The sequence below is a fragment of the Sapajus apella genome, unplaced genomic scaffold, assembly GCF_009761245.1.
Source record: "Sapajus apella isolate SASKATOON/1434 unplaced genomic scaffold, GSC_monkey_1.0 scaffold4, whole genome shotgun sequence".
NCBI classification, from domain to species: Eukaryota; Metazoa; Chordata; class Mammalia; order Primates; family Cebidae; genus Sapajus; species Sapajus apella.
In genome coordinates, this window is record NW_022436944.1 from 9,038,493 (window position 1) to 9,063,702 (window position 25,210).

The window sequence follows — 25,210 nt, forward strand, 5'->3', positions numbered from 1 at the left end:
TCTGTTCTCTGACCAGTTTTTCTAGGGCCAGTTAAGCAGCAACATGGACTGTTTTTACATCCTTTCTCATTCTCCTTCTCTCAGAAGAGATATTAAAATGATTTTAGTCATTTGAATAGTAGAACAAACACTGTTCTAAAAAGTTTTCTGAAGTATAATAAAAGTGCCAGGAAAACATTTAATGAGCTACTAATTTGCTTTATCTTAAAGCTATTAGGAAAGTTTCTCATCTTTTAGAAGCAAATTATTTCAGAATTATCAAGGTACTAATTAGGAAATTATGCTATTCCCAACACATGACAACAGGTAATCTCATTCTCAATGAGAAGGGTTAAAATCAGTCACAGATGATGCATATGCAGTAAAGTTAATCTGGACATCAATCCCAACTCTTCTCAAACCCCCTAATTTAAACCAGTTTTCCTTGGTGAATAGCAAAGAGAGCCTCTTTGAGACACATAAGTTGGGCCCACAAAATGTTCACTTGCTGAAAGTTCTGGGGCTTTTGTATTATTTACTAAGAATGTCAAGACAAAAATGAGCAGTCCTTTCAAGTTTCAGCGTCTTATAGCTAAACCTACCTATCTCATTCCAGCATCTCTCTTCTCCCCTTATCTGAGACGATGCTAAGAGACTTTAGAGTTGGTTTGTTTTCACTCTTGACATTCAATTGAATTTTTAAAATTTCGGGAAATGAACACATCCACCATGCCCAAACACCCACACTTGCTGTCTTTCTCTCATGGCCTCTGATTTCTAGCATAACTGTGAGGAAGGACAACCAGCTGAAGTAGCACACATTTGCAGGGCAGGCACCAGTGGAAACCTGTACCAATGGTTTAAGCTACTTGTGCTTTGTTTTGAGGTTTTTAAAATCAAACTTGTTTTCCAAAGGACAGAAGGGATTTCTTCAGCAGAGCTGTCACTACAACTGAAGCCATCAGAACTCTGACCCTAATTTCAGATGTCACAAATTTAGCCCCACTCACTCACCCAGCTACCCCTGATTTGATCATTTTGACGGTTTCATGCTGCTTGATTTCGTTCCCAAAGTGCTACAAAAAATTAAGAGCTTGCCCTTAATTAAACCTTGCCCTTTGTGAATTAAAAATACTTGTAAAAACATAATCAGAGTTTGTCACATCTCAGTTTTCCATGCATTTAGGATAAAATCCTAGATCTCTAATGCTGTTATCCAGCATTATGTTATTGGTCCTGATCTACCCTCCCAACTTCTCTGCACCTGTCAAAATCTGGCTCACTAAGCTCTAGGCACACTGGTGGCCTTTGAGTTTTCTGGAAAAGCCAAGCTCATGCGTGCACCTGGCTCAGGGGCCTCACACAAGCTGTTTCTCAACCTGTACACCCTACCCCCTCACCTGAGTCGCCTCTCTTGCTTAAAGTTGGAGGTTTGTCCTTAGCCCCCTGTCTGAATAAGGTCCTGCTTTAAATTCACTTCGCATACTTTTTTTTTTCTAATTTGTGGGATTTGTAATGTGGATTTGCCCCACTAGATTGTATGCTCCGTGAGAAAGCAAGGGCCTTATGTATCGAGCTGACCATTGCACAGCTAGCATCTGGCAGTGTTAGGCATACAGTAGGCGTCCAAAAAAATGTTTGAATAAATGAAATTCTCGAGAAGTTCTCTCACTTTAGGGCCTTGGGATCGAGGGCAGGAGTGTGCCTGTAACCAGCTGTCATTAATTCTATTGACTACCTGTGGGAAAGCTGGTCGAGTGGCCAGTTGCTCACCTCATGACAATGAATGAAGCTGCCCTGGACGCTAAGTGACTGCTGGCTTGTGAGCTAAGCCTGGCGAGGCTCTTGGGCTGTACTTCTCTCCTCACTGTGAGCTATGGCTTGGGCAGGCTCAAAGGGGCCTGCTCACTCTGCAGATGTGCCTCAGGTACAGGGTTGACTGTGCCAGCTGAACCTGAGGGTCAAATAATAATTTATAGCTTCCCAGGTAAGGTACACACTTACTCAAGTGCAGTAACCAGATGCCCCCAATTTAATAAAAATTAGCTAAGAAGAAAAAAAAAGCCTAGTTTTTTTCCTTTTCTCAATTTGCCACCTTTTGTGATAAATTTTTAGTTCCAGAGGATAGCCCAGCAAAACAAGCAAATAACTTGATATTGCCAACTTGTACACTTGAAAAAGCCTATTGATAAGTGTAAAAAGTTAGGATTCTTACATCTAAAGAATAAAGTATCTCAATTAGTTTTTAAATCAAAGAATAGAAGGCAAAATGACCTGTAGGAAGATAAACTGGGTTTTTGAAAGACATATATATTTTTTTTTTTGGAGACAGTCTTGCTCTGTCACCCAGGCTAGAGTGCAGTGGAGTGATCTTGGCTCACTGCAACCTCCACCTCCCGGGTTCAAGCAATTCTCCTGTCTCAGCCTCCCAAGTGATTGGGATTTCAGGCGCCCGCCACCATGCCCAGCTAATTTTTGTATTTTTAGTAGAGATGGGTTTTCACCATCTTGGCCAGGCTGGTCTCGAGCTGTTGACCTTGTGATCCACCCGCCTTGGCCTCCCAAAGTGCTGGAATTACAGACGTGAGCCAGTGTGCCTGGCTAAAAGACATACTTTTAAATGTGCCTGCTTACTCTGGGGGTATAGGTAAGAGAAAAAAGTAAACAAAAAAGAAAAGAAAAGAAAAAGAGCATGTTTGTTTTCTTAGAGGAAAGCAAACAAATAAAAATGACAGTTAAAACCAAGAAACAACCTACAATTTGGGCCGTGGCTTTCCAAAAAGTATTCTAATGTTTGAAGAAGAAATTGTGGCTGTGGTGTGTCTCTCTCTAATCTAAATGCTGTCTCTCTAGGAAATATTTGCTACGTTTTATATTACAGCATCATTACTGTGATTTCCACATTAAAGAACTACTAAAGTTTCAGTACTCCGGGCACTTCCTTGCCTGTCTAGGTGATAAATTAATTCTGAATCCGGGTCAAGAGTACATAGAGTACAGGTCTGGCCCTGCTGAACCTAGAAAGCCCGTGTGGACTCTTCATTTAGCATTAGTCACCATAATCTAAGTTTGATGGCTATATCTGTATAGGGAGTTTGTTCTTCCCCAGCTGGTGAGTGGAATGAGGCCAGTATGCCCTCTGTCCAGATAAATGACAAATGACGATCCAGTCTGGTATGCATGCCTGCCCTGCCCATGTTATTTCTTTCCTCATCTCAAGGCTGCAGCTCTTGGATGTACACGCTGGAGGAAACAGATGCCTCCTGTAAAATTAATAAGAGTGCTTCTACATCCAGGCAAGAAATGCTCTAAAGAAAGAATTCAGTGCTTTGTTTGGCATGAATAATAATAATAATTCAGTCAAGCTTCACTTGAAGTTAAGGATAACTTTCAGAGTTTCAACTTATTAATACATGGGGATAATGACAATAAATAAAGAATCTTTCTGAAAGTGACACTGTTTCTTCATGCTGAAAACATAGGATTAAAAATCAGGAGTTCATAGGGGTTTAGAGGCATTCAATTATTTTACTGTTTACAAAGGACATGGTTAAGGTGTTTTCTGTTACTTCCAAAATACCCTTCATCCTGAAATGTTGACACATGAAAGGGATGATAAATCAAATTACCTGACTGCCCTGTGGTCATGTTTACCAGTTACTTAGTTTTTAGGGGTTAGAATGGGCACTTTGTTCAAAATGTAAGTGGGGAACCACTGTTCAAAAAGTAAGAATTTTAGGGTGGCAACAGCAGAACATTAAACCAAGAGCAGGGTCTTTCAAAGCCTACAGAGGTCACATACCCATGAAGCTTGTCAAAGGTGGGCAGATGGAAGTAGAGAAAAACCAGACATACAGTCATTTATGTCGAGAATTACACAGGTTCTCAGTCTTGGAAGGAAAAAGCATCTTTGTCTTTTGGCATGCAGATACCAATGGAAAGACAACTTCCCTTCATAAGACGGGAAGTTCAAGAGGGAGCTGAGGGGGGAGAGGAGGAAACTGACTTCTACCAAGCACAACTGCTGGACCCCACACTGGCCCTGACATTGTCATCATTTGTCCTTGCCCTAACACTCAGCTCTACCATAGGATTAACTCCACACTATAGAAGAGGAAGCTGAGGCCATTGATGAGTTTAAGCCGAATTGCTTCAAGTTTAGAAAGAGCAGGTTAAGACATTCAGGCACTATAGGACACTTGGGGGGTATTCTGTAATTTTCGAGGAGGTTTCCTTCATGATCCTCATCCTCTTCATAAGATCATCCACCCCCAATTGCCATCAGTCTGAAGATCCCAGAGATCTTGCTCTGAGTGAGAACTCTTCTCTTGCCTCTCACTAACAGGTAAGCACTAGCAGCCTCATCTCTACTGTCTGTCTTAGAGACCATCAACTTCAGCCCAAGGTGCTTCTTACTCCAATTTATACTCCTCAACTCCAGGTCATCCCTCATTCACCTCCTCATTCACTCTCCTTCCTATATGGCCCTGTCCAACCCTCTATGGCCTTCTCCTATTCCTCCCGAAATCCGTCCTAAGTCCTTTCATTGGGCCTTCTTCCCTGAGCATTCCTTTCACTGTCTTGCTCTAACAGAGCCTGAAGGCACTGCCTTCTCCTATGGCTCCCAAGAGGTGGCTATTTTCTCTCCCACCTCGCTCTTGCCAAAGCACCTATTGGATGAGTAGGTATCTTCTTGATACTCTCTTGCTTGCAAACAATTAATTGTCTGTCCTTCCTAACATCCTGCTCTGAATCTCCTACCTGCAGACTGCTGATACCAACACTAGTTAGCCTTCCTAGTTGCAGTCACCTATTCTCCTCGGATTACTCTGCCTCATGCCTTGAAGAGTCATTTTCCAATGTTAGTGCTGGTATTAGACTGGTGCAAAAGTAGTTGCGGTTTTTGCCATTGGAAGTAATGGCAAAAACTACAACTACTTTTGCACCAACCTAATATAATTCCTGGAAATTTCCTTGTCTATTAGATGATCCCTACAAAATTTTGGCCTGTAAATTCCATCTTCTTCCATTCCATCTCAGTTATACCTGCTCCCATGGCCATATCCTGCCTTGCCATTACCAACAACTTCATGCCCTCCATAATTTCATCTTCAAGCCTCCCGTTCTCCAACAATCTTGCATTGTCATTCCAGCTCATTCTTTCTAACTACTTAATCCAATAATTCCTCAATTGCACTAAGCCTTACACTCCATATACTGTCCACTTTTCGCCATTCCATACTCTAAGGGTATCCTCCCTTCTCTCTCTCTGTCTCTGTCTTACGTTCCCTGACCTATCACTGCAACCCCCAACTCAATCACTTCTCACTTGCCCCCTCACTTCATATTCAATTGGTTAAATCCCAACTGTGGATAAATTCTTCTATTTGCTACTAGTCTGTACCTGACATATGTCAGCTGACATATGTGGCTGGGGAAAAATACACAGTGTCTCCTCTTACCTGCCATTTCAGTTACCCACAGTCAACAAGGTTCCAAAAATATAAAATGGAAAATTCCAGAAATAAACAATTTATAAAATTTAAACGGAGTGCCATTCCAAATAGCAAGATGAAATCTCACACCATCCTGCTCTGTTCCATTCAGGACTGAATCATCTCTTTGTCCAGCACATCCACACTGTCTACAGTCCCTGCCTGTGAGTCACTTAGTAGCTAACTTGGTGATCAGATGAACTGTCGCAGCATCACAGTGCTGTGTCCAAGTGACCCTTATTTTACCTAGTAATGGTCCTGAATGAAAGAGTAGCAATGCTGGTAATTCTCTTATGCCAAAAAGAAGCAGTAAAGTGCTTCCTTTAAGTGAAAAGGCAGAAGTTCTTGACTTAATAAGGAGAGAAAAAAAAAAAAAAAATGAATGCTGAGGTTGCTAAGATCTACAACAAAACCAAATCTTTTATCTGTGAAATTGTAAAAAAGGAAAAAGAAATTTGTGGTAATTTCACTGTCATGCCTCAAACTGCAGAAGTTACGGCACAATGCACAGTTCTTAGTTAAGATGGAAAGGCATTAGATGTATAGGTTGAAAACATGAACAGAAACATGTTCCAGTTGATGGCAATTGGGTTCAGTACTATCCATGGTTTCAGGCATCCACCAGGGGTTGTGGAATGTGCCCTTGGTGGTTAAGGAGGGATGACTGTACAACTACACTAACTGATCTCATTTAAATTCATGACCACTAGCCTCAAGTGCGCCCTCGGCACTGCCTGGCCTCTCTACATTTTCCCAGTCTGTTTACTCCCAGACTCTCCTAGACAACCACGAAACTCCTTGAAAGACTTGTCAGACTTGCTGTCTACAATTTCTCTCTCCCTTTTATTCTCCTTTGAACACCTTCCAATCAGGCTTTTGTCTTCAACATGCTACACCATCCTAAATCTTCCTCATACTAGATCTATGAGCAACGTTCAACATAGTTGGCTTCTAAGACAACATTCTCCTCTGGTTCTTTTCCTGCATTAAAGGACTCTCCTCTGCTCACCCCCCATTTCTTCCACTTTCACCCACTGGAGCTGAGCTGTATTCAATAACTACACATAGCTATTTAAACTGAATAAAATTAAAAATTCAGTTTCCCAGTTGCACTAGCCATGTTTTAAGTGCTCAACAGCCACATGCGTCTAGTGGCTGGCGTATGGGTCCGTGACAAGAGAGAACATTTCCATCTTGGAAGAAAGTTCTGTTGTACAACATTATATACTACAATATCCAAGGCTCAGTCCTTGGGGGTCTTCTCAATCTAAACTCACTGTCTGGGCAATGTCATCCATTCTCTTCGCGGGTCACTTGTACCTCTAGCCTGGACCTTCCTCTGAACTCCAGACTCCTTTATCCAACTACCTAGTCCTCATTTCCACTTGCATATTTACTAGATATCTTAAAGGTATCATGCCTAAAAAATAAACTCCTGATCGATCCCAACCCTGACCTCCTGTCACTCTTGCACCCACAGTCTTCTTTTCTTACTTTTCTTCAGGTTTCAGTTACTTTACTTCCCACTACTATAAACTAAAATTCATTTCATTTCAGACAGACTGAAAGTTAAATATTTTAAAATATTCTATATCCTATTGATAAACTCATTTGAAAATTTATACATATATATTTTTCTTTAAGGATTTGTGTGCAATCATAATTTGTGGAACTTTTAATCATTTCATCTCACAGGAAGAAATTATAATTTCAAGTGTTTAGGCTTGGTGTCTGATTTATCCTTAAGTGGAATAAGTTCTTAATACTTAGTTTGATTAAGGTAGGGTTGTGGGGTTGGTGTGGGTTGTAAGAACATCTGTATTCTAGAATTGGTTCTGCTCCCTTACCCCCAAAATTACTTTAAACTACAGAATTAACCTTAGGATTGTCCTTTTGGGGCCGCAGAAGTCTTTTTCTCAGAATGTTCACCAGGAGTTTGGTCAGAGTGGTGGGAAGAGCCAGCAACAGGGTTCTCCTGGTTGTCGGGTGTGTGAGCCTGGTAACCTTGTTTCATTCATGTCTATGTGATCCCCTACAAAACTGCCAGAAATATCTGGCCAATCCCAGCCAAAATCAACTGGCTCTGGGAGACATGGCTCCCAGGACCTGGTTACCTGAGCCATCTGCCCTGTGTCTGGGCATATCATGCAGGAGTGGGCTAGGTGCTAACCTTCATTCTCTGAGGGCCAGGCCTCACCTAAGGGTGACAGGAAGACGAAAGCACCTGCAGAAGAATATGTGGAAGGCCCCAGGCACCACCAGCTCAGCCACCTGGTGGCCTCCCTTATGCTACTGGCCTATAGTACAAAGAATGGAAGTCAGATCCTAGATATACTGTCTGGTCAACAGTCAGGGCTTAATCAAGAGGACGAACTATTATTATCTCTACACTTTCCAGTCCCCATAAATTCCTTTGAAAGGTAAAGATTTCTCTGCTATGCAAACATTCCTTATGAAGTAGTTTAGGGATGGGGAAATGTTTTTTTAACTGGAGCCACTGGTGACCAGAACATGCAAGTGACAGTCAAACAGATAAAGAGCAGTGCCATTTACTTTCAGTGGTGATGCTGGGTTTTTTTCTGTCTATTTTTGTTTTGTTTACTTCAGAAGATTTATATATACGGGTTGGGGAAGTTAGGTGGTTTTAAAATATGTCCATAAATTCTTTGATACTCTTGCCTTGAAAAGGAGAGCTTGATTCCCTTCCCCTTAAGTGTGGGTTGGACATAGTGACTTTATTCTACAGAAGCAAAAAGCAGAAATGACATACCTGCTAACACAAAGACTAGGTTTAAAAAGGCACGGCAGCTTCATCTATCCATCTCTTTCTCACTCTCTCTCTCTCTCTCTCTCCACCCCCTTCCCCCAATGCCCCATGCTCTTTCTTTCTCTCTGATCACCAGCACTGGGGGAAGTTATCTGCCATGTCATGAAAACATACAACAACCCATGGAGAAGACTACATGGTGAGGAACTGAGGCCTCCAGCCTCCAGCCATGTGAATGAGGAGGAATTAAATACCTATGAATGAGTGCACATTCTGCCTAAAGTCTCATGAGAGATTTCGTGCCACAAACACCAGCTAAACAGCTCTGGGATTCCTGACCATCAGAAATGGTGAGACAGTAAATGTCTGTTGTGTTAAACTGTAGTAAACTATTATTTATGAAGCAATCTAGTCAGTAATTTGCCAAAGGGTCCCATGGGTTAATTTTAATCTAAGCTAATTAGTATAAGAAGGTATTCTTTTGTTTTAGTAATCCATGAAGAAAAATATGCCAAAGTTCAGGCATTTTAAAAAGTCAGCTACAGAGGTACAAATACGGGCAAACACCCAGAGTCGCCACACAAAAGTGAGGAAACTACTTTAAACCCAGCTTAGCACTCAGAGTGGTTCTTTTTCACTGGAAACCACATACAATTCAGTGTCCATGTTGCTTTATACCACACTGAAGTCATTAGAATCTCCTCAGTGCTACTCTCACTGACAATGCACCTCCCTCCCAACCCCTGCCACACCCCACCCAACACCCCGACCCCATTGCTGGCTTTTCTTCAGACTTCACCAGCCATACAAGGCAACCATTCTTAGTCTGCAAAGAAAATTCTTTACCTACGTATTGGTTATATTTCTGATGTTGATGGGCTGCTATTAGCTTAGTTTTATTCATCATAGGTATTTAATTCCTTCATTTAATCCATACATATTTTTAAGTGCTTGAGATCAATGCAGGTATGATAATAGGCACAAGGAATACAGCGATAAGACACATTCCCAGCCTCAAGTCAAAGTTAGACACATAAACAAAGAATTATACTATATATCATACTTATATTATTTATTTATAGCACAATATATATAATTGGTTAGGGCTCTAATCAGGCCTGGGGGTCAGGAAAGATTTTCTGACATGGGTGATGTCTGAGCTCTGAGTTTCAGTGATGAGTAGAAATTACCTGAGCAAGGAAGAGAAAGAATGGAGAAAACATTTCAGGCAAAGGGAACCACAAAAATAAAGGCATGGAAGCTAGAGCCAGGATGAGTTAGGCGGATCAGCAGATTGGTTTTGTTAGACTACAAGGGAGTGGCAAGAAATGAGGCCAGAGATCAGCAGGGCTGATATGGGAGTTATTTAAAGCTGAATTTAGGTTAGGCTTTATCCTAAGGAAGTCATTACAGTGTTTGAGAAGGAGACACACTTGAATAGACTTTCAGGTAGGTAGATTAGTGGAAGGGCTTAAAGGGTACAGGATCAGAGGCAGGGGCCGGGCTGGCTTCTGTCTGTAATCCCAGCACTTTGGGATGCTGAGGCAGAAGGATCACTTGAAGTCAGGAGTCTGAGACCAGCCTAGGCAATAAAGCAAGACCCCTGTCTCTACAAAAATTAATTTTTAAAAAGTCAGGTGCTGTGGTATTTGCCTGTAGTCTTAGCTACTCTGGAAGCTGAAGCAAGAGGATCCCTTGAGTCCAGAAATTTGAGGCTGAAGTGAGCCGTGATTGTACCACTGCACTTCAGCTTGGGTGACAGAGCAAGACACCATCTCAAAAATGAACAAATAAAAAAATTTTAAAAAGACCAGAGGCAGTCTGGGCAAGGTGGCTCACACCTGTAATCTCACCACTTTGAGAAGCTGAGGCAGGGGGATCACTTGAGGTCAGAAGTTTAAGAGCAGCCTGGCCGACATGGTGAAACTCTGCCTCTACTAAAAATACAAAAATTAGCCAGGCATGGTGGCATGCACCTGTAATCCCAGCTACTTGGGAGGCTGAAAAAGGAGAATCCCTTGAACCTGGGAGGCAGAGATTGCAGCGAGCTGAAATGGCACCCATGCACTCTAGCCTAGGCAACAGAGTGAGATACCGTCTTAAATAAATAAACAAATAAATAAATAAAAAGGACCAGAGGCAGAGAGACTACATGGAAGTTGAGGTGAGAGTTAATAGCATTTGAAGAATGCGGGTGGTATCTGGGATGGAAAGAAGAGTAATTTGAGACACATTTGGAAGGTAAAATTGGCACAACTTGGTGACTGATGGGTTATGGAAAATGATGACCAGGGAGGAACCATGGGTGTGTTCCTGGAGGCCACCACCATCATCGGAGATGGAGAGAACTGGCATAGAAGGATTAGAGGAGATGATTATGAGTTACTTTTGAACACACTGCACTTGAGAGGGTTTAAATAATTTATTCTCCTACTGTCTTCAAAAGGTAAAGGAGTATATACAGTAAAGGTAACTGTGGTCTAAAACGAAGGTGGAGAATGCTGTTGTTAATGGGTGACATGACTAATACATCACAGCACTCCTGTTCACACAGCCCAGACACACCTTCCGCATGCTTTCAACATGTTTCATCCCCACAACTGTAAGTTTCAACACATGATGGCTATTTCTATTCCAATGGAGAGTGTACGCCTTGGAAAGCCACATTTCACCCCAGTCTAAAAGCTTGAGAGAATAACATTCTTTAAAACATACATGTCTTGAACACAGATTTGGAGGTATCCTTGAAGTAAATTATACCTCACCAAATGTCAATAACCAAAACCACATTAATCATGAGTGCCAGCATCACTGGGAGCTCTGCATATTTCTGAGACTCCTAACTTAGCTTAAGGTTAAGGCAATGCAGACCATAGTAATCAGTAGAGTCTAATTTGACATTTATTAACTGCCCATTATGGGATGGGACAAGGTTTCTCAATATGACTCCAGCAAGATCCAGGCATTAACACTCCATGGAGGGTGCTGGTAGCAAGAAGTCTTTCTGATGGATTGAGATGATTCGGATTATACCCCCTCCTTAAGGAACTCAGAAGGAAAAACAACATATAAAAGACTGAGAAATCCTCAGAAATCAATTTAATTTAGTTTGGCCCAGTGCCACTCAGACTTATTTGGCCATGAAATCCTCCTGTCACATGACACTCATGGAGAGCCCCTGAAATTAGGATCTTTTCAATCCTCAAAGCACACCCATTTTTCAAATGAGAAATACAAGTTCTAGAATCACAAAGCCACAACACTGGCAAGGGAGACCTAAAATCAAATCTCCCAGTTCCAGCTTCAGGGCCCAATTCATAGGACTGCAGCTGAAGAGCACAGTAAGTAGCAAAGATCAGAGCTGATACCTGGGCTACACATCCACTTTACAAAGGGAACATTGGGGTCCCGGCAGTATGGTATCCCTACTTGGCAAAATGTGTGTCACATGGTCCAGCTATAGCTTTCTGGGGGGAACCCATCAGGGCTGACAGCTCATTCTATCTTTCAAAGTCCTCCACCATTGTTCCTTTCTTTTGTAGCCACTATAAAACACTACTCTGTTTACTCTCTGCTACACCCATGAGAGGAATTCTGGCCTTTGAAGCATTTCCTGTTGCCTAGAAACCTTATAGATCACTGGGTGCAGGAAGCTGACTCTCAGGTAGAGATTCACAGGCAGGAAGTTTACTCAGGGTGCTCTGGGCAACACCTGTGCAGGAATACAGGCAGTAAGACAGGGGAGAGGGAGAGGCTGAATTCTGATGAAGCTGTAGACAAAGGCCTTGCTGATCCAGGAGGATGCTCTGCAACGGGGCTAGGCCTTCAGAGTGGATCCAAGCCGGGCGAAAGGGCCAGACCTTCAGGTCCCTGCATTAACCTGTCTTTGGATATGGGTTGCTCCTGCTCCTACCTTGGGCATCCTAGTTCTCCTCAGCCACAGGCAATCCCAATCTCAGCTGAGCACTGTCAGCTGCCAACACTACCAGCAGCTGAAGCAAGTCCTTCCCTCCAGGAAGCAGGTAGAGGGAGTGCTGTAGATCTGGGCTTCCTGACAGCATCTTCTGCATTGCTCGGGTCGTGCTTCCCACTCAACTACTCAGGTCTAAATAGTTGTCTGCTTTCTACAGATGCTGCTAGAACCTAGAGTCTGGACTGTGGTCTCCATTATATTGACCCTAGCTTTACTATGTTTCATATTAGTTTTATCTTAGTACCTATAAAACTTTCCAAAAGTTTTATATTTCTCTTGCATCCGAGCAGGGTTTAAGGAAGTGATCAATAATCAATATGGATGTACAGGAAAGAGTAAGATTTGGAGCTTGAACTCCTAATTTTCTTTCTTTTTTTTTTTTTGAAACAGAGTCTCACTCTGTTGCCCAGGCTAGAGTGCAGTTAGGGGATCGCAGCTCACTGCAGCCTCAAACTCCTGGGCTCAAGTGATCCTCCCACCTCAGCCTTCTGAATAGCTGGGACCACAGGCACACACCACACCTGGCTAATTTTTTTTTTTTTTTTTGAGACAGAGTCTCGGTCACCAGACTGGAGTGCAGTGGCGCGATCTTGGCTCACTGTAACCTCCGACTCCCTGGTTCAAGCGATTCTTCTGCCTCAGCCTCCTGAGTAGTTGGGATTACAGGCACATGCCACCACACCCAGCTAATTTTAGATTTTTTTTTTTTTTTTTTTTTTTTTTTTTTGTAGAGGTGAGGTTTTACCATGTTGGCCAGCATGGTCTCAATCTCCTGACCTCGTGATCCACCCACCTCAGCCTTCCAAAATGCTGGAATTACAGGTGTGAACCACTGCACCTGGCCTAAGTTTTAAAACTTTTGTAGAGATGGGGTCTTGCCAGGTTGCCCAGGCTGGTCTAAAACTCCTGGGCTCAGGAGATCTCCTGCCTCCTGGGCTCAAGGGATCCTTCCAAAGTGCTGGGATTACAGGTGTGAGGCACTGCACTCAGCAATCACGGAACTGCCATTTATGGATGTATACAATTACACACATCACTTAATTTCCATGAATCATTTATAATACGGGAATTTAAAAAAAGCTGTCTTTTACCCAAGCTCCAATGTTACTGTGAGAACAATAAGATGGTGAATTTAAAATGCTTTGTAAAGTAAAAAAACTAGGGCCAGTGTTTCACAATAGTGAGTACAAAATAGATTGCTGCTATGGTTTGAATATAAGTTGGCTCCCTCCAAAACTCACGTTGAAGCTTGGTCCCCAATGTAATGGTGTTGAGAGGTGGTGGAACCTTTTAGAGGCATTTGGTTGAGGAATCCACCCTCAGAAAGGGATTAATGCCATCTCTTAGTTACTGAGAGAGCAGGCTGTTATAAAGCAAGGGTGCCTCTCATGTTTGGTCCCTTTTTGTACACTCCTGCTTTCCCTTCCGGTTCTCGGCCTTTCTCTGCCATTCTCTGCCATGTTGTGTTACAGCACAAGGCCCTCACCAGAAGTGAGCAGATGCCAGTGCCATGCTTCTTGGACTTTCCAGCCTCCAGAACTGTGAGCCAGACAAACCTCTTTTCCTTATAAATGACCCAGTTTCTCAGGTATTCTGTTATGGCAACAGAAAATGAACTAAGACAACACTGGTTAAAGGAAAGCAATATTGAGCCAATACATGTAAAACTAGGTGTAAATTTCTTTTGCTAATAACACTTATAAAAATCAAAAGAATTTACAAAATATAAACAAAAATAAAATACAATTAATTTCAATTAACAATACTGATTATTGTGCCGATGATGTTGTTTTATTGGCTTATATACATATGGTACTGAGTGTACGGACGAGGTTCATTTGGACTGGATATGCATGCCACGTAATCATTCAGTTTTCTCCATTGTTTCCACTGTGAAACGGTTTATTTACACAATGCACCATTTGGCTTTCACATAGAAATATCATTTATGTGTATTCAGCACACCTCCACATCTTTAAATTTTCCATTTCATTTGGCGATCATAATAGGCATCGTGATTTTAGTTTGGCAGTATGTATCAGGAAATCCATATAATGGTGACTTGAAAAATTAGGGAACAAAAGAAGCGCAAGACTTATACACTGAAAACTGCAGGCTAGGTGTGGTGGCTCACACCTGCTATCCCAGCACTTTGGGAGAGTGGATCACTTGAGGCCAGTGGGTAGGTAAATCACTTGAGGCCAGTAGTTCAAGGCCAGCCTGGCCGACATGGTGAAACCCTGTCTCTACTGAAAATACAAAAATTAGCCAGGTGTGGTAGTACATGCCTGTAATCCTAGCTACGTGGGAGGCTGAGGCATGAAAATCACTTGAGCCTGGGAGGCAGAGGTTGCAGTGAGATGAGATCACACAAATGCAGTCCAGCCTGGGGTGGGTGACAGAGCGAGACTCTGCCAAAAGAAAAAAAAAAGAGAGAGAGAGAGAAAAAAACCTTACAAAACATTGCTAAGAGAAATTAAAGAAGATCTAAATAAGGGAATTGGAAGACTCAGTATTATTAAAATAGCAATGCCCCTCAACGTGATCTATAGAGTCAACATAATTCCTACAGAAATCCCAGCAGGCTTTTGGGCAGGAATTGACAAGCTGATCCTAAAATGTATATGGAAATGCAAAGGACCTAGAAAAGCCAAAACAATCTTAAAAAAGAACAAAGTTGGAAAACTTAGACTTCCCAATTTTAAAACTTACTATAAAGCTACATTAATGAAGACTGTGTGGTACTGGCATAAGGGTAGACATATAGATCAATGGAACAGAATTGAGAGTCTAGAAATAAAGCTTTACATTTATAGTCCATTGATTTTTGACAAAGGTGCCAAGGTAATTCAATGAAGAAAGGACAGTCTTTTCAACAGATGGTGCTGGGACAACTGGATATCTGCATGCAGAAAGATGAATATAGATACCTCACACTACACAAAAATGAACTCAAAATGAATCATATGCCAAGTGTAAAAGCTAAAACTATAAAACTTGTAGAAGAAAACAGAAGGTCTTTGTAACCCTATGTTAGACAAAGTGTTCTTAAACATAACACCAAAGCATAATCCATGAAAGAAAAAATTGAAAAAATGGACTTTATCAAAATTAAAAACTTTTGTGCTATAAGAACCATCAGTAAGAAAATGAAAAGTAAGCCACAGTCTGGGAGAAAATATAGACAAATACTATATCTGGTAAAGGATTTGTATCCAGAATATATAAAAATCACTTGTAAGTTAATAATAAGACAAGCCAATTAAAAATGGGCAACAGTTGAATAGACATTTCACCAAAGAAACATGAATGGCTAATAAGCATTTGAAAAGATGCTCAACATCATTAGTCATAGGGGAAATGAAAATTAAAACTACAATGAGATGCTATTATACTTCATGCCCAGCAGAATGGATATAATAAAAAGACAAAATAATTTTTGATAAGAATATGAAAAAACTGTAAACCTCATGCATTGCCAGTGGGAGTATAAGATAATGTGTTTACTTTGGAAAACAGTTTGACAGTTTCTTATAAAATGAAACATAAATTTATCATATGACCTCAGAATTCCTCTCTTGAGAATCTACCCAAGAGATGAGAAAACATACATCTATACCAAGATGTATATGTATTCATGCAACATTATTCACAATGTCTAAAAAGTGAAAACAATCCACATGTCCATTAACTGGTAAACAGACAACCTGAATATAATACAGCCACACAACAGAATATTATTCAGCAACAAGAAGGAACTACTGATATGTGCTACAGCATGGAAGACTATAAAAACAACAAGTTAAGTGAAAGGAGCCAGATGTAAAAGATTGCATTCTCTATAATCCCATTTACATGAAATGTTCAGGCCGGGCGTGGTGGCTCAGGCCTGTAATTCCAGGACACTGGGCGGCTGAGGCAGGTGGATCACGAGGTCAGGAGATTGAGACCATCCTGGCCAACATGGTGAAACCTTGTCTCTACTAAAAATACAAAAATTAGCTGGGTGTGGTGGCATGTGCCTGTAGTCTCAGCTTCTCAGGAGCCTGAGGCAGGAGAATTGCTTGAACCTGGGAGGCAGAAGCTGCAGTGAGCTGGGATTGTGCCACTGCACTCTAGCCTGGCAACAGAGCGAGACTCTGTTTCCAAAACAAAACAAAACAAAAAACTATGCTTACTAAAAATCACTGTACATTTATAACAGGTGAATTGTATAGTATGTAAATTGTATCTTTTTTTTTTTTTGAGACAGTGTTTCATTCTGTCACCCAGGCTGGAGTGCAGTGGTGCGACCTCGGCTGACTGCAACCTACGCCTCCTGGGCTCAAGTGATCCTCCTGCTTCAGCCTCCCAAATAGCTGGGACTACAGGTGCATGCCACTACACCCCAGCTAATTTTTGTATTTTTTTTTGTAGAGACAGGGTTCTGCCACATTGGCCAGGCTAGTCTTGAACTCCTGGGCTCAAATGATCCACCCGCCTCGACCTCCCAAATTGCCAGGATTACAGGCATGAGCCACTGCGCCTGGCCATAAATTATATCTTAATAAAGCTGTTTTAAAAATTAGCTTATTTTTTTCTACATAATGAAGTGTCTGCAGACAGCCACATCCTGGGCTGGTATAATGAGGGTTTTTTTTGTTGTCATTAGAGACCGAGAATCCTTATATCTTTGCCTCCACCACCGATAAGATACGGACTTGCCCTCATGGTCCTATCTCAACTTCCTTCCTGGCTACATGAGGAGAAAAAGTGGAGTGAGAAAGACATTAACCATTGCTTCTTGACCTTTTGTCTGAGATCAATTGTAGCACCTGCTCTTATCAGTTTAATACCTGATATGTCCTCTATCTCAAGAGTCAGGATCTTTTAAGGATCTTTCTGGGAGGCCTCATCCAGTATCTCAGATATCATAAGCTAAAACTTTGCCACATGAATATTCGTAACTGCAAGGGAGTCTGAGAAGCGGAGAACTATTGCTGATTCCAGTTAAATGAGGTTTCTGTTAGTAAGGTAGAAGGGAAGAATGGATATTGGGTAAAGTAGCTCGAAATCTTTGGGGTTGAGAAACACATCTTGGTGTCAGTGTAAACACAGATAGAACCAGCATGACTTATATCACAGAGCAGTCCTTGCTTATAAGGTGATAAACCAGAATATACTTAATATTAATGGGTTCTTATCAAAATAAAAACAAAACAATTAAATTCTTAGTGAAAGCATAAGGGCTCCAGAGAAGCTATCTCTTACTCTGTTGAGAAACACTAAGCTGAACAAATGTTTCTTGTTGATTGTATTTTTATTTCTAAGATAAAAACTTGAGGGCTGAGCCATTTGGTATGGTAGGAAAAACAGGGCTTTTGAGTTAGAAATGTTTGGATTTAAAAATTGACCACACTGTTTACCTATGCTTTGGGCACATTCCATAACTTAGCTAAGCCTCAATTTCCTCTTCTGTACAACAGCAATAATACCTGCCTTACCGGGTTATTGGGAGGACTTAAGAATACAGCCATGTAGCCAGGCAGGGTGGCCTGTAATCCCAGCACTTTGGGAGGCTGAGGCAGGCAGATCATCTGAGGTTGGAAGCTCGAGACTAGCCTGGCCAATATGGTGAAACCCTGTCTCTACTAAAAATACAAAATTAGCCAGGCGTGGTGATGCACGTCTGTAATCCCAGCTATTCAGGAGGCTGAGGCAGGAGAATCGCTTGAACCCAGGAGGTGGAAGTTGCAGTGAGCTGAGATTGTGCCGCTGCACTCCACAGCCTAGGTGACAGAGCAAGACTCTGTCAAAAAAAGAAGAAAGAAGAAAAGAAAAGAAAAGAAGGAGGAGGAGGAGGAGGAGAAAGAGGAGGAGGTGGAGGAGGAGAGAGAGAAGGAGAAGACAGCATGTGTAAAACACCTGCCTGTACATTTGTTTCCTTCATAACTCACACTGTAGTGACACAGCCCTGCCTCATGCACCAGCAAACAACAAGTACTCTTTTTTTCTTGCCAAAATTAAACAGCTGTCCAGCTATATTTTCTCCACATTTCCTAAGCTGAGACTTTTTCCCAAGAGAATTCCTTAGAGATCATCTATTCAGTGCACACACACACACACACACACACACATACACACACACATTATGATGTGGGGCAAAGCAAAACAAACAAAAACCCACTGAAAAGAAAATTAACACATAGAGAACAAAATTCTAGAAATACTCTTTTATTTTTGTATCCAAAGTTTTGTAATATTCCTAATAGCTAATCTTTTTACAGAATCAGAGAGATTATGTACTTGGCACATTAAGAAAGGTGGGTGCTTTGTCAAGTGTTTGTGAAAGCAGGTGTGCAGGCGGGTTGGCTCGCATGAACCCAGGTCATCCATTACTTGACCATTCATTCATACATCAGTGTGACTAAGCCAGCGTGGAGCCTCTTCCATCACTTTCTCCCTGAAGCACAAACACAGGTTAAAACGGGACTGTTCAAATGGGTGGACTGTGATAGACTTACAATTCTTAAGTGGTTTGCAACTTCAGTAGCTTTTAAAAGTCTCTGTAAACACTGATGGAACAGGGCTGGGCATGATGGCTCACACCTGTTATCCCAGCACTTTGGGAGGCCGAGGCGAGTGGATCACCAGAGGTCAGGACTTCGAGACCAGCCTGACCAACATGTAGAAACCCCGTCTCTACTGAAAATACAAAATTAGCCAGGCATAGTGGCACACGGCTGTAATCCCAGCTACTCGGGAGGCTGAGGCAAGAGAATCACTTGAACCTGGAGGCGGAGGTTGCAGTGAGCTGAGACTGCACTCTAGCCTGGGCAACATGAGTGAGACTCCATCTCAAGGAAAAAAAAAAAAAAAAGCAAACAAAAAGTCACTGTCTGAACAAAATCCATATTTCCGCAAGAATGTGATGTCTCTCAAAGAAGGACTCTGAAGCAAAATTGTGAAATTTGTCAACTGAAAGGTAGAACCAATATTTAGCGTCTATCTTTATTCTCTACAAAATAACAAAATTGTAATCATGACCATTTTGATCACACACAGCATTTAGTTTACTTAATGAAGAGACAAGTGCAGGCTGGCAAAACTGACACAATACTTTAGGACACAACGTTACAGTATGGTTTTCCAGTCACTTTTTCCCAGTGATTTATTTTTTCCCTGTCCCATGACCTACCTGATCGCTGTGAAACTTATCTGCCCATTTTTCTCCTCCCCTGTGAAAAGGTGAAGAGAAAGATGGCACATGCCTCCTCTCCAAAGCAGGTCTTACAGGCACCACGGGAGGGGAGGGCCCTGCCCGGGAAGCAGTGCAGCTTCTCCAGTGAGTGGCAGCCCTGCCTGCCAAGACCAGACAGCTGTCGGGCCTTCTACAGCTGTGGCTGCCGCTGTTTCCCAGAACTCGCCCTCAGCTCCCAGACTAGGAAATCCTCTCTGTCCTTTGGTGCCCCCCACAGCTACTGGCAGTGACATTCTAATACTGAGTTTGTGCAAAGCTTCTCCAATCCTGAGAGCTGCCACATTTCACCCTTGAATTACAAGTCAATTAAGAGCAAAACAAAACAAAAACCTATTCTCTCTTTACTCGAGGCATTCTATATTATAATTACCATGTTGTTGCTTTTCCTCTCTATTCCTCACCCAAATCATGAAGCACAGGAAAAGTCTTGTTACCTGACATGCACAGACCAATGAAGAACCCCTTCTAACACAGTGTGGCCTACTGCTCTAAGAACTCAACAGTAGCAATGTTGATATGGTTGTAATAAAAAATTCTGCTTTATCTGCTGGCCAGATAGAGGGTGTTCCACAACACAAAAGCAGCTGCTGAGATGTGTGTTTTGGGTTGTTGGAATGTTTTCCCATTTGTATAACATGCAGTTTCAAAACAAAATTGATTGATTGCTTAGTTGTCTTATTAGGAGTACAATTGGCTGGGTGTGGTGGCTCATGCCTGTAATCCCGGCACTTTGGGAGGCCGAGGTGGGCAGATCACCTGAGGTCAGGAGTCCAAGACCAGCCTGGCCAACATGGTGAAACCCCATCTCTACTAAAAATACAAAAATTAGGCTGGACATGGTGGTTTATACCTGTAATCCCAGCACTTTGGGAGGCCAAGGTGGGTGGATCACAAGGTCAGGAGATCAACACCATCCAGGCCAACATGGTGAAACTCCATCCCTACCAAAAACACAAAAATTAGCTGGGCGTGGTAGCGCACACCTGTAATCCCAGTTGCTCGAGAAGCTGAGGCAGGAGAATCGCTTGAATCCAGGAGGTGGAGGTTGCAGTGAGCTGAGATCGCTCTACTGCACTCCAGCCTGGCAACAGAGTGAGACTCTGTCTCAAACAACAAAAAAAGAGGAGTACAATTAGGCTGGTAGAGCTGATATTTTATTTATAAGAGAAAGCACTGGCTATGGAAGGGAGAGGAGAGCTGAACAACAGCTGGGTCTTCCGTTTGCTCATACAAGTGTCCTCTAAGCATGCAGGAGCTCAATTTGAGGAGCTGGGTGTTTTGCATGCAGGCTCCACCCTCAAAAAGCATACCCTCTGTCTAGAGAGAAAGAACCCTGTGGACAACAATTCACAGGTGCGAAAAGAACTACAGAGTGTTTTGAGGTTGCTGGTCAGCAAGGTCAGGGAGGCCTAAGTCTTAGAGTGTCTTTGGAAGGCTTTTTGTTTTAAAGACAGAGTTTTACTCTGTCACCAGGCACCATGCTGGAGTACAGTGGCGCAATCTCAGGTCACTGCAACCTCCGCCTCCTGGGTTCAAGCAATTCTCCTGCCTCAGCCTCCTGAGTAGCTGGGACTACAGGCACACACCACCATGACCAGCTAATTTTTGTATTTTTTAGTAGGGACAGGGTTTCACTATGTTGGCCAGGATGGTCTCGATCTCTTGACCTTGTGATCCACCCGCCTCAGCCTCCCGAAGTGCTGGGATTACAGGCGTGAGCCACCGCACCCAGCTGGAAGACTTTCAATTAAACTCACTTATTCATTAAAGTACTTCTAGAAGTTTTAATTTGCTTACAACCTCCTTGTGTGTGAGAAGGTGGCACAGCCACTGTGATTCTTGTGAGAAGTAAACCCATGCCTCTGGATTCTAGAGCCAATGCTTTACTCAGACACTAGGGGTCAGCAGCTTCCAAGAGTTGTGAGTCCAGCTAAGAGCCCAATTCCTTGGGTGCTGCTAGGAGTGGGTTGGAGCTGATGCTCACAACAGGAGTCTAACAGACACTGTAGTTGCTCTTCCAACCCCACTCTCCTTCTTTTAGGTAACTACCTTAGCTTTTATTTGAGCACCCTCAATTTCTCCTGCAAAGCCCAGGTGCTAGGGGGAAGCTGATCAGGTGGTGGGGCTTGTGGCACATTATCCCATCCCCTGGCTTCACATATGGCTTCAAGGATAAACACAAGACACTATTTGGGCCAATGAGATCGAGGAGAAATCTGCTGAGGATGACTGGGAAAACAGTTCTTGGCTCTTCTGAGAGACTTCCGGGGAGTGACCATTTCTTTTTCTCTCTCTCTCCCTAGATAGTGATGAAGAATCTCAAAGCCCTGAAGAGGAAATGCAGACAATGATTTGGCAACCGGAAGGTGTGTTGGGACAGCTGTAAATGAAACTGACTGCAAAAAACAGAGAGGTTTAAAGGAAAAAAAAAAATAACAGGGTTACTGGTGATGCCCCATTGGGTCAATGAAACAAACACATTCTGAAGCCTTTCCTAACCAGATCTTCCCGCTGCAGGAGCCAACCAATCTCATCACTGTGAAGCCAGGTTAGTTTGGTTTTCCAGGATTTTCATCTGATTAAAGGCATGCCAAGTATACACCGAGGGGACAAAAGCAGCAACTACCAGCAAGCTTTGGAAAATGTGGCAGCAAGTGATCTGCAAGCTACTAGTTACTAAACTTTATGCCAGCTTACTCTACCCTGCAGACACCAAGCAGCAAATAAATGAGAGGGAGGGGACCCAGAATGCTTAACTGGGGAAGAAAAACTGGGTGAGGAAGACATTGTATACCCACAACCTGCCTCTTTTCCAGTTAGCTGAGAAGCCCTTTTTATTAATTTGTTCCATTTCCTTGCCATGTCCTTAGTAGTGGAGATATATATATTTTTGGAAATGTATTGATTACAATTATATTTCCCTACACTGGGAAGACAAGGAGATTCCCTGCTACAGGCCTTTGAAAGTAATGAACTGGCAGAGAGAACAGGCCTCCAGTTCCAGCTCTCTGCTACCAATCTCTCGCATCTGCTCAGCCCAAATCAGTCTCTAAATCCTCAGAGCCTAAAAGAGTGGGAATTCCTATAGTTTATTGTGGGGTTTTACCTGTAACTCAGTAAAGAATCACTGAAAGGTGAAAGGAGCCCTATTACAACTGCAGGGACCGGGGAAAGTTGACTCTACCTCTCTACTTTCCTTAGGTCATTATACAAAAACAAAACATCAAAGTGGTCATTGTACTATTTTCCAAAGGTGTGAGGCTATCATGATAGAGGGTGTTGATTTGATAGTCCAACGGATCTAAGTTTAAATCTTGGCACATCTCCTTACTAGTTGTGTGACTCTGTTTCTGAGCTTCTACATCTGTAAAATGGGAATGGATAAAGCCTATCATTCAGGTTGCTCTGAAGCTTAAGTGAAATATACATGTAATTGGTTTGGTATTTAAAAAATAGTTGCTAGGATTATTATTTCAGTACTCCTCTGGAGGAAGGAACGCTGTGACAGAAGAAAACAGAAAAGTAGCCAGCTCCCTAAATATTCCCAATGTATACATATATTTCCCTGTGTGCATGCTGATGAAAGCAGTACAAGATCTTCAAAATTCATGGCCCACATGCAGCCTCTTTATCTATGTTAGGGAGTTCAGACTTTCTAATGGAAGTAATAAGCTTCTGAAGTAACTGCAGATTTGGACTTATTTATTAATGATCTAATTCCTTAGGTAGGTCTTATTTGTAGTGAAGTAGTATACAAAGGAGCTGCTCAAAAAATAAAGGTTATGGTTATCTTTGCCTTTCTTTTTTCTTTTTTGAGACAGAGTCTCCCTCTGTCTTCCAGGCTGAAGCGCAGTGGTGAGATCTTGGCTCACTGTAGCCTCCACCTTCCAGTTTCAAGCGATTCTCCTGTCTCAGTCTCCCGAATAGCTGGGATTACAGACGCCCGCTGCCACACCCAGGTAATTTTTGTATTTTTAGTAGAGACGGGTTTTACCATATTGGCTGGGCTGGTCTCGAACTCCTGACCTTCTGATCCACCCGCCTCAGCCTCCCAAAGTGCTGGGATTACAGGCCTGAGCTACCGCACCTGGCCTTTCTTTGCCTTTCTTTTTAAAGATGTGGGCTCCTAATAATTTTTATCATTCACTCGGAAACAGGTGCTCAGATGAAAAGTTTAGAACTTATACCCACACATCTGTTCTAGGATTCCTGTCCTAGGCAAAGGACTTGGTAGGTATTCTGGGACAGAGGCTGGAATGGAGGTAATCTTTCTACGCTGCATAGTTAACTTGTTTCATTGATTCTTTCTATGGGAGACTTTATTTGTTTTTTCCCAATGTTTTCTCCTTTTTCCTTATTGACAGAACTCCCCCTACCCTTTGCAACACACACACACACACACACAACTTTTAGCTCGGCATATGGATGCTTAGGATAAGAATACATTCTCCAGCCTCTCTTGCAGCATGTATGTGGTGTCACAACAACGTGACTAAATTCAGGCTAACTGGATTTAAGCAGAGGTGTCACAGGTAATTTCTGGGAAGTGTCCTTAAAGGAAGGGAGATGTGTTCTTCTTCTTCCCTTTACACTTCCTACAGTCAATTATAATACAATAGCAGTTGTTTAAGCAGCCAATTTGGACCATGAGGCAGAAAGCCATATATTAAGCAGGATTGAAATAAATAAATAAATACATAAATAAATACATAAATAAATAAAATGAAAAAACCTTCAGCCATCTTGAACCTGCCTTAGACTCCTGACCTCCACACTTCTTTTACATTCATAAGAAATAAAATCTTATCCTTTCTGAAATCCTGGCATTTTAGGTTTTCTATCACTTACAACTAAACCTAATCCAAACTGATACTTTGCTGTATTCATTGTTTATGTTTTCTCTGTTCATCTTATACTGTTTTCAACATGACAACTCACTTATAAATGGAGTATGAATTCATCAGTCATTCCCATCATATTCCCAAAATCCCACTCACATTCTCCAGAATGAATTCTACCCACAGTATAACATCAGAAAGGTCACGTCTCAGAAATGGAAAGAAATAGATTATTTTTTAAAACCAGGCACGGAACCCTTTTGTTTGTTTTACAGAAAACCCTACCTATTAAAGATGACTACTTTATTCTACTTTAGCTGGCTATTTTATGAAATGAAGAAAATTTGCTCTAGTTGCAAGTGATACAACCCTCTTAAATGCCTACTATCAAAAGTAAAATACTTGTTACTTGCAATCATCAATTAGACAGAATGTACTCTAGAAGGAGGTCAGGGGCCTTGGCATTCAGACATGCAAGCATTTTGTTTGTTTGTTTGTTTTGCCACTTACTTGCAACGTGACCTTGGTAAGTGACTCTTTTTCAGTTTCTTTATCTATAAAATGAAACCTCAAACAGTACCTGGCAAAAATCAAAATAAATAAATAAATAAATAAGCTAATATGGGCAATGCATCCAGCACATAAAGGTGTGATGATAACAAGAGGCCCTCTTTGTTTGTTCTTTTGTATTTTATTGGTATAAATGAAGGGTTATGGATTTTAAGTCCATAGATCTGTGATTTAGTAAGTTTTTGTCTCTAAAATTTACTAATTTTTTAACCATAGTGGTCTTAATTTCCTTAAGACTTAGTTTCTTCCACTGTCAATCAGGCTTATAAAACAACAATAGTGACATTATTAATTGTAGCAATAACAACTGTAAACACATTGTATGGCTAGCAGATGTCGAGGGCTGCA

The 25,210-nt window shown here is 41.9% G+C and overlaps 1 protein-coding gene and 1 pseudogene across 11 annotated transcripts in view; one reads left to right on the top strand and one right to left on the bottom strand.

The window, feature by feature from the left end:
• The window catches only part of LOC116539304 (schwannomin-interacting protein 1), a 785,902-nt gene that overhangs the window by 70,414 nt on the left and 690,278 nt on the right, over positions 1-25,210 (bottom strand). The gene's annotated exons all lie outside the window — the stretch shown is intronic.
• On the top strand, positions 16,990-17,114 carry LOC116545064 (annotated as a pseudogene).